Genomic DNA, 16,601 nt, shown 5'->3' with positions numbered 1-16,601 from the left:
ATCCAAAAAATTTTGCCCAGACAAGAAACTTTTTGCCTACATTTTATTCGAATAGTTTTACAGTTTCAGATCTTATCTTTAAGTCTGTAATACAAAATCAACATACAGAAATCAGTAGTGCTTATTTGCACTAATAATGAATTATCCAAAAAAGAAGTCAAGTAAACAATCCTATTTACAGTATCATCCAAAAAATATGTAGGAACAAATTTAACCAAAGAGGTAAAAAGATCTGTACACTGAAAACTATAAAACATTGAGAGAAAAAAAGGACAAAAATAAATGGGAAGATATTCCATGTTCATGGATTGGAAGAATTACCATTATTAAAATGTTCATACTAGAGGCGACATTAGCAAGAGGATGGAATAGGAATTCTCTGGCTCCACTTCCTTCACCCAGAAACCCAAGTAGGAACTATCTACAGATAAGAATTCCCTTGTGAATATCTCAGAATTTGGAGTGAGGCTCAGACAACCCCTTGGACCACAGAACTTAGAACAGCCACATGCAAAGGGTTAGAGGAGAGGTTTTACTTTGTCCATGTTGCTCCTCCCCCAAGCCAGCACAGCACTACACATAGAAAATTTCCCAAAACATATGGTTTTTTACAAAGGAATGAGAGAGTTAAAGGTGAACATTCAGCTCCCCCCACCATTCTGCGACCCTTCACAGGAGGCACTCTCTTGTCTTGTCCCACAAGAAACATTGGAGGTATTTAATTTGAAACAAAGAACAAGGGTGGGCTCATGGTGACCAGTGAAGGTACCTTAAGAGTAGCACTGCATTCTGGCCAGCAGAAGCATAACACAAGAGAGGACTGCCAACAGCAATATCTGCAGAAAGTATGGTTGATGGTTCTCCTAGGCTTGAATCCCTTGTCAGCTTCCACACTAGTCCCAGTGCTCTCCTTGAGACTTCCCTAGGCCAGGAAATAAAGGCAGGATGGCAATTATCTCCAAAGAGAATATCTGGCCCCACCAAGTCCCAGCTACCAAGCTTCAACCCAATCAAGCCCTGGTGTGATCTTTCAACTTTCCCCAGGCTTGAAAACAGGGTCAGGGTGGCAATTAACTGCAGGGAGAGAATCTATTGTCACTCATGCCCAGTAGCCAAGTAGCTAATATATGTGTTCTGCTTAAAGCTACCCTAGGATTGAAGACAAATCCATGTTCATTCATATCTGTGGAGCATAGCCTCTGGTCCTGCTGCCCTGAGTGGTTGAGTAACAATCCCAGAAACCCTGTTCTGCCTTAGAGCTTAGCATATGGCCCTGCTCAACTACAGATCCCAAATTGTAGTATTGGCTAGCAAGAAAGACAACCAAAAATACTGCTCAATCAGAGACAATTGCAGAGCCTAGCCAACAGCTCTGTCTTACTACAGAGTCCAGCCAGTGGTCTCCCCAGACCCCAGAACACAGCCAGAAGTTCAACCACAAAACACAGTTAACAGCTCAGCCCAACTAGAGAATTTGACAACAAACTCTAACTGCACAAGGTCACCACCAACTGACTTAACCAGAATCCTGGGCTATACTAAATAGTGAAGGTCTACCATTGCCAAAGAACACTAGCAATGTGGAAGGGGTGGCCACATGCTCAAATGCTCAGGAACCAATACAAGGGTAAAAGAATTATGACAAATCAGGGAAATACAACACCACTATAAAGAAACTAATAAAGCTACAGTAATGGAAACTAAAGAAATGAAGATCTATGAAATGACTGACAAAGAACTCAGAATAATTCTTTTAAGCAAGTTCAGAAAACTAAAAAAAAAAAAATACAAATAAAAAAGTAAATGAAATTTGGAAAACCATTTATGAACAAAATGAGAAGTTTGCCAAAGAAATAGAAACAACAAAAATTAGAAATCCTAGAGATAAAGAATACAGTAACTAAACTAAAAAAATTCAATAGAAAGCTTCAACAATGGACTTAATCAAATAGAAGAAAGAATCAGTGAATTTGATGATAGGACATTTGAAATTATCCAATTAGAGAAGCAAAAAGAAAAAAGGATGAAAAAGAATTTAAAAGGCCTACAGAAATTATGGGACACTATTGACACTATTAAGAGTACTAATGTATACACAATGGAGTTTCTGAAGGAGAAGACAGAGAAAAAGGCCCATAAAGAATATATAAGGTAATAATGACTGAAAATTTCCCCAATCTGGGGAAAGAGGACAGCATTGAGGTACAGGAAGCTCATAAGTCTCAATCAATTTCAACTCAAAGAGGAATTCATTAAGACACATCATAATAAAATTATCAAAAATGAAAAACAAAGAATACTGAAAACATCAAGAGATAGAAATATCACATTCAGGGGAGTCCCAATACAGCCATCAGTAGATTTCTTGGCAGAAACTCTGCAGGCAAGGAGAGAGTAGGATTATATATTCAAATTTCTGAAGGAAAAAACCTTCCTACTAAGAATATTTTACCTGGCAAATCTGTCCTTCAGAAAATATGGAGAAATAAGACTTTCTCAGACAAATAGAAGCTAAGGGAGCTCATCATTACCAGACCTGCTCCAAAGGAATTGCTAAAGAGAGTTCTTTAAGTTAAAACAAAAGGCTGCTAACTAATAACATAAAACACAAAAGTTAAAAACTCAATGGTATAAGTAATATACAGTCATATTAAAATACTCTAAAACTGTAAGAATATGTATAAAGCAATTTTATATCTAGTATGAGGGTTTAAAAGAAAAAAAATGAAAACAACTGTAGATACAACAAACTATTAAGGAATACAAGTTACAAAAAAGGTCAGTTTTCACATCAAAAGCATAAAAGGTGGGTGGGGAGAGAGAGAAAGTGTAGTTTTTTTTGTTATTAAAGTTAAGTTGTTATCAGAATAAACGGCCTGTTTTAAATTTATATGTTTTATATAAGCCCAGGGTAACAACGCAGCAAAAACCTATAGTTGATGCACAAAATATAAAAAGAAAAGATTCAAAGCAGTCCAACAAAGAAAACCACCAAGTCACAAAGAAGACAGCAAGAAATGAAGAAAAAGCAAAAGATCTACAAAACAACTAAAAAGCAATTAACAAAATGGCAATAGAAAGTCCTTATCTATCAGTAATTACCTTGAATGTAAATGGATTAAATTATCCAATCAAAAGACACAGAGTGGCTGAATAGATTTTTTAAAAAAACAAGATCTAACCATATGCTGCCTACAAGAGACTCACTGTACTAGTAAGGACACATAGACTAAAAGTGAAGGGTTGGAAAAAGATATCCTACACATATGGAAACAAAAAGATCAGGGATAGCTACACTTACAGCAGATAAAATATACTTTAAGTCAAAAACTATAAAAAATACAGAGAAGGCCATTATATAATGATAAAAGAGTCAAATAATTAAAAGGACATAACAATTATATATGTACCCAATATCCGAGCACTTATGCATAAAGCAATTATAAATGATCTGAAGGAAAAGATAGACTGTAATACAGTAACAATAGGAAACCTCTGTATTTCACTTTCAACAATAAACAGATTATCTAGACAGAAAGTTAATAAGCAAACACAGGGCTTGAAATACACTTTAGACCAAATTGACCTAACAGGCATACATAAAACATTCATTGAATAGCAACAGAATACATGTTCTTCTCAAGCACATGCAAAACATTCTCCAAAATTGATATGTTAGACTGCAAAACAAGTCTTAACAAATTTAAGATTGAAATCATATCAGTCAATGACATGAAGCTAGATATCAATAACAGGAGAAATCTTGTAAAATTCACCAATATGTGGAAATTAAGCAACATGCTCTTAAACAATCAATGGGTCACAGAGGAAATCAAAAATAAAATAAAAAATTGTTTGTGACAAACAAAAATGGAAATAAAATATACCAAAACTTATAGGATACAGTGGAAGCAGTCCTAAGAGGGAAATTTGTAGCAATAAGTGCCTATATCAAAAAGAAGAAATATCTCAAATAAACAAGCTAATGCTAAACTTCAAGAAACTACAAAATAAGAACAAACTAAGCTGAAAGTTAGCAGAAGGAAAGAAATAACAAATCTCAGAGCAAAAATAAATGAAATAGAGACTAGAAAAACAATAGAAAAAATCAACAAAACTAAGAAAATATTTTTTGAAAAGATAAACAAAATTAACAAAACTTTAGCTAAAAAAAGAGAGAAGATTCAAATAAATAAAAATCAGAAATGAAAGTGGAGACATTACAACTGATACCACAGAAATACAAAGGATCATAAGAGACCACTATGAATGATTATACAACAAAAAATTCGATAATCTAGAAGAAATGGATACATTACTAGACACATACAACCTACCAAAACTGAATCATGAAAAAGTGGAAAAACTGAAAAGACCAATAACAAGTAAGGATATTAAATCAGTAATAAATAGTTTCCCATCAAAGAAAAGCTCAGAACTTGATGGCCTTATAGCTAAATTACACCAAACAATTAAAGAAAAACTAATACACTGTTGTTGAGAATGTAAATTAGAATAACCTCTGTGGAAATCTACATGGAGATTTCTCAAAGAACTTAAAGTAGATCTATGATTTGATCCAGCAAGCCCACTATTGGGTATCTATCCAAGGGAAAAGAAGTCATTATATCAAAAAGATACCTGTATCATATGTACTGCAGCATAATTCAAATAAAGATATGGAATCAACCTAAGTGTCCACTAACTTATAAGTGGATTTTAAAAAGTGGGGTGTGTGCATATGCACATATGGAATACTACTCAGCCATAAAAAATAAGGAAATAATGTCCTTTGCAGCAACTTGGAAGGAACTGAAGCCATTATCCTAAGTGAAGCAACTCAGGAACAGGAAACCAAATACCCTATGTTCTCCCTTATAAGTGGGAGCTAAACTGAGGGCATGCCTGGTCATACAGAGTAGAATAATGGACACTGGAGACTCCAAAGTGGGAGAGTAGGGGTGGGAGTGAGGAATAAAAAAATCACCTGTTGTATGCAATGCACACTACTTGAGTGATAGGTATACTAAAAGACCAGACCTCACCACTGTACAATATATCCTTTTAACAAAACTGCACATGTACCTCCTAAATATATTAAAATTTTACAAAAGAAAAATTAAATAAAATAAATTTAAATTGCATTTCCCTAATGAGTAACGATGTTGAATGTCTTTTCATCACCTATTTTCCATCCATATATCTTCTTCATTGAAATGTCATCTCAAATATTATCCATTTTTAACAAGATTATCTGCTTTATTATTGATTTTTTGAGCATTTTTAAAAAAACATTCTGGACACCAGTCCTTAATCAGATGTGTTTTGCAAATATTGTCTCCAAGTCTGTGAATTTTCTTTGCATTTTCTTAACATTTCCTTTTGAAAAGCAGAAGCTTTAAATTTTGATGAAGTACAATATTTTATTTTTGAATTGTGCCTTTTTGTCATATATGAAACATTTTTGCATAACCCAAAGTTGCAAAGATTTTCTCTATTTTATTCTAGAAGTTTTATAGTTTTATTTTTTAATATTATTATCCATTGAGTTAATTTTTATGGAGTATTAGGTGTGATTTTTACAAATAGATGTTGAATTGTTTCAGCATCATTTGTTGACATGATTGCCTTTGTATCTTTGCTTAAAATAAATTGATAAAATATCTTTTGGGTGTATTTTTGGACACTGTGCTCCATAGATCTACCTTTGCCTTGCTCCTCATGGTAGGAGGAAACATCCATTTTCTCACTATTAACTATGATACTAGCACTAAGGTTTTTTCTTGATGCCCTTTATCACATTGAGGATGTTCCCTTCTAGTCCTTGCTGAGAGTTTTTGTTATTAATTTGTATTAATTAGGAATTTTGTTTAAAGCTTTTTCCACATCTTTTGAGATGATCGTATGCTTTTTTAGTTTCCCTTCAATGTGACATGAGTGCAGTACTATCTCAACTATTCCAAGCCTCTCCTTAGAATTGATGGCCTGTCTGGATTTTTTTAAGTTTACAAAATGGGGCATTTTTACAAATTATAAGTATCTCTTGTAATGTGTAAGCTGAATATGACCTGATGTCTTCAGCCTCTGAATATGAGATCACAGTAACTATATTTTCCCACATCATAATAGCTGAAATGACCAATTGTTTAAATGGTCACAATATATCTCCATGTAATTTCTTGGAAACTACCAGGGGATGTGTCACATGGTCATAGAAGCCAGTCTGGCAGCTCTCGTGGTCACACAGTCCACCCCGTCTTCCTTTCCTGCCCCAGCTCACAACCTTAATGTCCACCCTGCTCAGAGGAGTTAAGGAACCTCCTCCCCCCACTGAGAGTCATCCAGAAACTTCGGAACTTCCCCAGCCACTGAGATTGATGTTACTCTTCAGTTGTTACCAATGATTCAAGATTATACCCATTTAAACCAAAAAGGGCCTTCATGCTTGCTTCTACTGAACCACAAATCAAGCTGAAAAACTATGCATTTCTGCAGAAAAATCTGAACCCCCAGACTAGGTTAGGGTTTGTTCTTACATGCCCCACAGAACCTGCAATTTCTCTCTAAGGCACACCACAGTTGTAGTTCATCCTTTGGTGCTTCCCCTCGTGGCTGGATGCTCAGTCGGCCCTGTGAGGGCAGGCTGTGACTCTCTCACCGATGGCTGTTTCCCCAGGGCTGAGCGCAGTGCTTGACCCACAGCTGACCATTAAAGTTTGCTGAATGTAGGAATTCGGTGGTTCATGACTGAGTGAGAAGAAATTCAGGGAGGAAGGAAGGGTTGATGATGGCAATTAGGAAAGAGGAGGATCAGATCTGTGGGAGACAAGACAGGCAGTGAGGTCCCCATCCTAGTCACACCTCCAAGAGTGCTGTTAGTGCCACATCCATTAGGCTGATCTCTCTATGTGACTGTCTAAACCCAGACACTATCAAGTAATTAGACTGGACACAAGTTGTAAATGAGAACTCCCCAGGAAACCAGGAGGGAGAGGAACCCTGCCCTCATGGCATTCTCTAAGGCCTTGCCCCGTTCAGCAGAGCTGATGAGAATAGAATTGTTAAAGTTTATTTGTAGTCCAAGTTATATTTTTCTTTGAATATAGCATATTGTAATAGATTCAATTGGGAAAATAGTTTTCAGTTTACATGAATTTGTTTAAAAAAAAAACAGATATTTTCAGCTCTGTATAATTTATTTATTTCTCCATCAAAAGCCCCTTCATGCCCACAAACTCCATGCTGCCTCGTGGGTGCCATGAGGTCATCCCAGGGGCTCCCACCAGACAGGGCCTCTGCACATTCCCTCATCACCTGGCCAGGCACCTTATTGCTGGGAGCTCAGCAGTGGATTGTATCTGAAGGCCATGGCCGTTGGGTAACTGGGAACTTTCCGCATATTATATATATTACAAAATTTATCACTTGAGATTTGTTTCATGATTTATTCACTTGTCTGTTTGTGTGTCAGTCCTGTTAGACCATGAGCTCAGGAAAGAATTCTGTCATAGTCATACTCATTACCAGGAAGGTACATGAGACAGATTCCACTCCAAGGCATGTGAGCCAAACAAGGAAGGAAGAAAGGCAGAAAGGGGAGAAGAAGTGTTGGGCCCCACGAAGCCCAGTGGGAGCTATGTGGACAGCCATCCTGCTTCCTGGTTCAATCACGTTACTCAGACATTATGGAAGTGCCCAGAAAGAAGCTGGAAACCTAGTCCTGGGTGTGTGCCAGGCTGTCCCCTCCCTGGTTGTGAAAGCAGCAGCATGCTCAGGCTGTGCATCATGGACTCTGCACGGGATAAAAGAGCTCCTGCCCTGGGCTCCTCATCCACAGCCTCCTCAGGAACAGCCTCCTCCTGCCTCCTCTATACCCGGTGAGTGTCCAGTGGGGTCGGGACTCCACCCGGGATGCTGGAACAGAGAGCTAAGGTCGTAGCAGGGAAAAGGGAAGCAGAGAGGTCTGGAACGAAGCCCCAGAGTCTGGGCTGCACAGAGGGCAGCAGTGGGGGACGTGGGGCCGGGAGGGAGCCCCTGCGGGACCTGACAGCAATTCCACACCCTGCAAAGGCCACAGGAGCTGACGGTTCCCTCCCATCCTCTTCCTATTCATGTCCACACATGTTTCCTGTGACATCCATCCTCCAGAATGCTTTTCCCAAATGGGAGCATCCCCTAGTGTTCTTTGGAGGTACAAAATTTGGATGTCCAGTTAGACTGGCAGCAGTCTGTCCTGGGTGGAGAGCAAAGCGGGAGGCATCTGCCACGATCCCACCAACTCCAGATCAGCTTCCCTCACCCTCCTGCAGCTCCTGGCTCAGGAGGCAGCTGGCTCAGAGGCAAGGAGACATTGCATTGTGGATTCTGAACTGACAAGTTGCTTTGTTTTGTCCAGGACACCCCAACTCCTGCCGAGATGTCCTGTCAGCAGAACCAGCAGCAGTGCCAGGCCCCGCCCAAGTGCCCCTCACCCAAGTGTCCCCCGAAGAAGCCGGGACAGTGTGTGCCCCCAGCCTCCTCTGGCTGTGCTCCGAGCCTTGGGGGCTGCTCTGCCCCCAGCTCCGAGGGCGGCTGCTGCCTGAGCCACCACAGGCGCCGCAGGTCCCACCGATGCCGGCGCCAGAGCTCCGACTCCTGCGACCGGGGCAGTGGTCAGCAGGGCGGGGACTGCTGCTGACCTGCATCCTGATGCTGAGACAAGCGACTGCACAGGGAATCAGGATCCCAAGAGCCAAGCAAAAGTCCCATCCTGATGCATCGCCTCCCAGACACCCTGTTCTGGCTTTCACGGGCCGAGCTGGGGTGTTCCTGTCGAGGATCTGAGCTCTCCCTAGAAGGCTCTTCCTATCTGATGTCTGGGATCTTCCAGCTCCCCCCGTCCCTGTCCCTGCCAAGGATTGGTGGTGCCTGTGCCTGACCCTGTCAAAAATAAAGTTTCTCGTGCTCATCAGCACTGGTGTCTCACTGGCCATCTCACTGAGTCTCTCCCTAGGTGGGGCTGGATGGTGTCCCTCCCCTCTGCCCTGTGATCCAACACCATGCAGAGGGTGCAGAATCCTAGCTCTAGACTAGAAAATAATTTAGGGTCTTTCAGGTATTTTTTGCTGGAATTGTGAGGCATCGGGGAGAAGAGCAGGGTTGGACTGAGGCCTCTAACTCTCCTATGCAATGCAGGTCAGTGTTCATCCTGCAGTGGACTCCTAGGTTCCTGCTATTTGCTTTTCATGAGCTGTTTCTGACATCCCAGTTAAGAAACAGTCAATGTGTAGTAGGCAGTTGTCCCCAAATAGGCAGAATAGGTTGTTCTTCTCAACCTGGATTGGGGAGACTGGCTCTCCAAGGGACTTTTTTGTATGTCAAAACTTAGAATTAGAAAGAGTACTTCTGGCACCTGGTGGGTAGAGGCCAAGGAAGCAACTAACCATCCTGCAAAGTACAGGACAGCCTCCACAACAGAGAATATCTGGCCCAAAATGTCAATAGCACCCAGGTTGTAAAACCTCAGAGTAGAATAAAAACATAAGTAAAGGAAGAGATGGTCTCAGGAAGGACAAATAATTCCATATACTCAATAAAAGTCCCAGAAAGAGATGAGGAGTGGGAAGGTGGGAAGAATTAGTTAAAGCCAAATAAGTTGTGGGTCAGAGGAGAGACAGAGCTGAGAGATTAGGAAATGTGATGATGTGAAGGGGGTGGACTAGGAGACAATTAGGGAAAAGGGAAGGGAAAATGAGATGTATTGTCAGGAGTATAAATCAGCAAGAACACAAACTTATTAGTGCTTGTCCTGTGCTAGAAACCCCTATGTGACTGCTATGAACTCATTTAGTTCTCCAAATCTATAAGGTAGGTTCTCCTAATAAGCACATTTTACAAACAGCGAAATTGTGAATCCAAACAACTCTGCACCAGGACCCAGGCCACGCAGTCAGGAAGTCCATGCTCTTGGCTCCTTGCTACTCTGCCCACCACTTTTTGAGAGATCTCTTCTAGAAACAATGAGTCTTTTCCACTTCACATTTATTTTTGCCTATTTAACTTTGTGGGCTTTCTTTATTTTTGTTTGATTTTTTTTTAATGTTCAGAGTTTAAGAGTCCAATCACAGGAGTCATAAAACTTTTAAAAAATTTTTCTCTTTCATATTTAGGACCTAAAAAGTGAGGCTGAACTCACCTCTATGTTGCAACTGTCTCCTTAGAGAGGAATCTCACTCTGTCTGCCAGATTGTTGAAATACTGGTGTAAAGAAGCAGCCCATGAAAGCCATCCAGATGTTTCCTAGAATAAATCAAAGGAACATCATGGAACATGGTTAAATTCCAATTGAAAATGTGGGTGAAATTGGTGAGCAGCTAGGTGTACCAAGCAAAAAAATAAATAAAAAGATGTAGCACATTAGGGATTTATTGAATAAAAAAATATTTTTAGTCCTTGGAAAATATCACACTGGCTACTTATTTTCACTTTAACATCCAAGGACTCAGAGCTTCTAAAATCTTTGGAATGTAATAAACGACAGGGCTCTCAAGGAGTTTGATGTTTGACATACTCTGACCAGGTCTGATCCACTCTCCAGCTCAACACTGTTCCCTAAGGAAGCACCCCAGCTGGCACTTTGGGGCCCATCTCCACAAGTTGCTTGTCACGCAGAACTTGAGAAATTCTTGGGTAGCGTTCCACCATGGGATAGAAACAGTGTCAAGTCATGCTGAAAATATGCCTCAAAAATGTTCAGGATGGATACGGTTGGCTGGGAGGGGAGGGCTGCCACCGTGTACTAAGGCCTTACCATATGGACCCAGTGTGATGAGACCCACAAATCTGGACAGAACCACTGCACTAATTCAGAAACTGATGACCACTGTATGGAGAGTGGCTGAAATTCATGGGTCACATTCCCAACTGCACACCAGCTACAGTAGAAAGGCCTTTGAAGAAGTAAATCCTGCCATCTGTCAGGGACTATAAAATGAGGATTTGAGGCTCAGAGCACCTGTCAAGGTCAAGGTCTCAATACCAAAATATCTTCCAATTCCTGTACACAGTGAATCCACTCACAAGGGAGAAGAAATAGGAGTTGGAGCTACCGATAAAATTTGGACCTGCAACACCAGGACAGTCAAAGACAGCCAGAAGTTATATAGTTTCTGATGTTGCTCCTAAAAGTGGACCCCAGCAGGTGAGAACTCTATGGTGAAAAGGTGCCCCAGTTCTCATCAGTAGCCCACCTCAACTCAGTCCAGGATCCAACAATTAATAATTTATTGAATCAAAAATTGTTTCTTGAGCATCTACTGTGTATAGACACTACTATAGGCGCTGGAGATACAACAGAGAACAAGAAATGCTGTTCTCAGGGAGCTTCCATTTTAGTGGACATTCAAGATAGTCTCCTAATTTGCTTGCAAATCTGCAGATTAAGGTGCAATCATCCCTCTGTCTAGTGGTTTTCCCCCACCCTTGCACCAGGAAGGCAGCAGTACAGGTTTGATAAATCAGTGAAGGACCCTAGCCTAGGAAGAACAGTGGGAAGTAAACATATTGGCTTTGCTGGTGGCAAAAACATCATGTAGCAACATCTTGCTTTCATACCAAAGGCAGGAATCAAGTAGGAACAAGGGATGAATTGTCAGTGGTGCCGGGGAGAACGTTAGTGCACAAGAAGGCCTCAGTTCTCAGGCCCTTCCAGTCTTCCCTCCTCACACCCTCCAAAGTCCCAGTGCAGGGGGAAAAATGTTTGCCCAGGTGCTGTGAAGTTTCTCTCATTTTCCCCCTATTATACCTTATCTCAAAGTGGGCACTTACAACTTCAGGCCCTCCTGTAGCAGGATAAACAGACACATTTATGATACTAATTATGCTTTATCAAAAACCATATTTTAATTGTGTGTGTGTGATACAAAAGATCCAACCTATTCTTAAGTGTGTTAAAAATGAAACTTAAGACAGATTAAATTTAATAGCTTAATCGAGAATTGGCAGCCCCTGAACCAGAATAGATTCAGAGTGGCACTGGGGCTGCCTCATGGTCAGAGAGGATTTATGGACTGAAAAAGGAAAGTGAGGTACAGAAGGTGGAAGTGAGGTGCAGACACAGCTGGATTGGTTACACTTTGGCATTTTCTTTATTTGAACATGGTTTGAACAGTTGGCTGTCTTAGATGGGCCAAGACTCAGTGATTAGTAGAAGAGTATTTATACATCTAGTTAGGTTACAGTTCATTATGTAAGGAGAAACTTTTAGGCTGAACTTAAAATATGTAAGGAGGCAGCTTTAGGCTAAACTTCAGTTTTAAAATGTGACTATATTTCAGAAGGAAACACATTTCTAGTTTTATAATAAAATGCAATAGAAAAATTCTACACAGCTGATTTCAATACAATTTCTACAGACATTAATCACATCAATTGCATTACATCGTGTGTATACAATAACACTACCACATCTATTATTACTCATCTTCTATTAATCATAATTCACCTTTTGGCTAAATTCTCCCTGGTTATCCTAGCCTAGATGAGTCACCTCCTTCTCTGCCCCATACCTGAAACTCAGAAACACAGAGTGAGTGACTTATTGACACATGGTTCATTAGATGTAGGTTAGTTTCTTATTTCCATTTCTGATCTTGACTCTAACATCTGTGGTCCATTATTGCTTTCATTATACTGTAACTTGTTCTCTCCTCAAACACCTTTACCCTAAGACAGCTGCCAACTGAAGAAACAAGGAAACAAAGCCAGGAATATATGACTCCCCAACCAGTATTGTCAATTAACATGCTATTCCAGCTCCTTCAATCTACCATGTTCTACCCTCAGGCATCAATTTGTCCACCTCCTCCCCTCTGCAGGGATTCCTCTGCCTCCTGGGTTTCATGAGTTCCTCTCGATGTCCCCTGACCAGCTGCCTCTGTGGTGGTCGGGCTCCTCATCCCATTGTCCCTGCCTCACACTCATCATCAGTTCTTACAGGCCACTGACCTCATCTCAGCCACACAAAACAAAGAACACAGACTTTACAGAATTAGTTCAGGAAAGTCACTATGCAAATAAACAGCAAAAACAACAACAACAAACCCCAGAGAGAAGGTGGAAATCTGATTTCTAGGATTGCCACGTTATATTATTTGAAATGTTTAATTTTCAACAACAACAACATCAAAAGAAAAAAGACAGAGAGATGCAAATAAACAAGAAAGCATGACCCACAGAGGGGGGAAAAGTAGTCAATAGAAACTGTCCCTGAGGAAGTTCAGACATTGGATTTACTAGGCAAAGATAAAAATCAACTACTTTAATGTGTTTAAGATAATAAAATAAATTATGTCTCAAGAATCAAAAAAGTATGAGAAAGTTGTCTTACCAAATAGAGAAGAGCAACAAATAAATAGAAATTTGGGACTTGAAAAGTACCTTAACTGAAATTTAAAATTGACTAGAAGGAGTCAATGAACTTTAAGACAGATCAATTGTGATTTACCCAACCTATGAATAGAGAGAAAAAAGATTTAAAAAAATGAACAGAGCCTAAGAGACCTTTGGGGTACCATCAAACACACTATCATACTCATAATAGGAATCACAGAAGGAGATGAGAGAAATAAAAGAACAGAAGGAATATTTGAAGAAATAATGTTCAATTACCTCTCAAATTTGATGAAAAATATTAATCTATGTGTACAAGAAGATCAAAAAACTCCTAGCAGGATATAGTCAAAGAGCTCCACACCTAAGCACATCATAGCCAAACTATCAAAAGACAAAGATGAAAAGAGAATTTTTAAAACAGTAAAAGAGAAAAGACTCATCATATACCAAAAAAAAAAAAAAAATTATAAGATTAACAGCTGATTTCTCATCAGAAACCATGCAGTTGTGAAGGTATTTGGATGAGATTTTCAAAGTGCTGAAAGAAAATAATTGTGAACCAAGAGTTCTATATCCATCAAAACTACCCTTTAAAAATGAAGGAAAATTAAGATATTCCTAGATAAACAAAAATTGAGCAAATATGTTGCTGGAATCCCTCTCCTACAAGAAATAGTAAAGGGAGCTCTTCAGGCTGAAATGAAAAGACAGTAAACAGTATTTAAATCCATATGAAGAAATAAAGAGCACTGTAAATGTAACTACAAAGGTAAATATAAAAGACAACATAAATGCATTTTGTGCTTGTAACTCTTTTTTCTTTCTTTTTTTTTAATTTCAGCATATTGTAGGGGTACAAAAGTTTAGGTTACGTATATTGCCCTCCCCCCTGCCCCGCCCCGAGTCAGAGCTTCAAGCGTGTCCATCCCCTAGACAGTGCACATCGCACTCATTATGTATGTATACACCCATCCCCTCTCCCCCCTACATCTGCCCGACACCCAATCAATGTTAATCCTAAATGTGCTCTTAGGTGATGATCAGTGAAACCAATTTGATGGTGAGTACACATGGTGCTTATTTTTCCATTTATCTGATTTAAAAGACAACTGTGTAAAGCAATAATTATAAACCTTTGCTGATGGCCTTACAATGCATAAAAATGTCATTTGTATGACAATAACAATACACAGAAGAGGAAGGGAACAAAGCTACATAGCAGCAAAGTTTTTGTACACTATTAAAATTAAGTTGGTATTGATCTGAATTAGATCACCTTAAGTTAAGATGCTAATAGCAATCCTTAAGGAAACTAAGAAAATCACTCAAAAAATATAGTAAAATCTATGACATGGAAATCAAAAAAGTACCCTAGAAAATATCTATTAAACACAAAAAAAAGTGATAATGGAGAATAGACAGGAACAAAAAATATACAGAGAACAAATACCAAATGGGAGACATAAATCCTATCTTAGCAATAATTACGTTAAACTTAAATTGATTAAATATTCCGATCAAAAGGCAGAGATTGGCAAAATGGATAAAATAGCATGATCCAACCACATGCTGTCTACAAGAAAAACACACTTTGGATTCAAAGACACAAACAGATTGAAAGTAATAGGGTAAAAAAATATATGCCATGCAACAGTAACCAAAAGAGAGTTGAGTGGCTTTACTAATATTAGACAAAATAGGCTTTATGACAAAATTAATACTAGACACAAAGAAGGACATTTTATAATTATAAAAAGATCAGTTATTAAAGAAATAACTATTGTACACATATATGCACCTAACAGTGGAGTCCCAAATTACGTGAAGCAAAGACTAACAAAATTGAAGGAAGAAATTATTAAGTTCAGAGCTATATTATTCATAATAACCAAAAATTGGAATTAACCCAAATATCTATCATTTGATAAATGGATAAATAAAATGTAGCATATTCATAAGGTGGAATATTGATTAGCCATAAAAAGGAATGGAGTACTGATACATTCTATAACATGAATAAATCTTGAAAACAATATGCTAAGTGAAAGCAGCCAACACAAAAAGTCTGTCTATTATATGATTCCATTTGTATGTCCAGAGTAGGACATAAGAGATGTCCATATAGAGATGAAAAGTAGATCAGTGGTTGCCAGGGGGGAGTAAGTAGGGGAATGAGCAGTGAATGTTATTGTGTAAGAGGTTCCCTTTGAAGGTGATAAAAATGTCCTGGAGTTAGATAGTGGTGATGGTTGCACAACTTTGTGAATATCCTGAAAACCACCAAATTGTTCTCTTTAAAAAGGTAGATTTTAAGATGTGTAATTATGTCTCAACAACAACAAAAAGGTGGCATTTTCCATCTCTCTCCTCCTATCTTACTTAAGTATGACTCAGCTGAGTATCACCAAGTAGACCTTGTTTTGGTGACAAGACTATCTTGAATTAGCAATTAACTCTGATCAGTTGGAAAGGAAGATTCATCATTGCTTATAAGTTATGTAGGTCTGATCAAAATGTGCCCAAGGAGGTAAACCTGAAGAGCTGCATGCCTATCTCCATAGCACCACTTAGTTTGCACTAAGAAGTCAGGAACTTCTCCTGAGATCATTTATTCAGACCAGTCTCTGTGTTTCTTCTGCCACCTCAGGATCACAAGATACCTGTTCTCCTTGAGGTGGGATGCCTGGCAGTAGTGACCTTGTAGCGTTGCCCTCCTACTCCCTGCACATCTAAGGAAGAACAGCTCCTTCCCCAAGAGTAAGGATTAAGAATGACAGGGGGTTGAGACATCCAAGACAGGCAGTTAGGGGTAGAGCTGCAGGAAACACAGCAGAAGACAACTCGCATTTCATTTAAAAAACAGAGGAGACTCCCCACTGATAGTTTCTGAATGTTTTGAATTTGGAACTTGCCAAAACACTGATTGGGGTTACTTTTCAAGTGTTACCTCTGAATAACTCAAGATTTCACCCATCTGGCCAAAAATGGCCTCTGTCTTTTCTTCTGGGGAATCACAAAATATGCAAAGTAAATGTTCACTTTTACAAGGGGTCTGAAGCCCCAGGCTTGTTTAGATAAGACTTACAGAAATGGGAACCCCTGCCCTGGAAACAGTTGTCCTTCCTCCTTTGGTGTTTGTCCTCTGTGTTAGGTTGTAAGCCCTGAGGGGAGATGGAGGTCTCCTTTTTTTCGTGAAATGTCTGCTGAGTCTGAAATGAACCTGAAGCGGA

Source organism: Lemur catta, chromosome 3 (assembly GCF_020740605.2).
Source record: "Lemur catta isolate mLemCat1 chromosome 3, mLemCat1.pri, whole genome shotgun sequence".
Taxonomy (NCBI): domain Eukaryota; kingdom Metazoa; phylum Chordata; class Mammalia; order Primates; family Lemuridae; genus Lemur; species Lemur catta.
Note: the sequence above shows the minus strand (reverse complement) of the source record.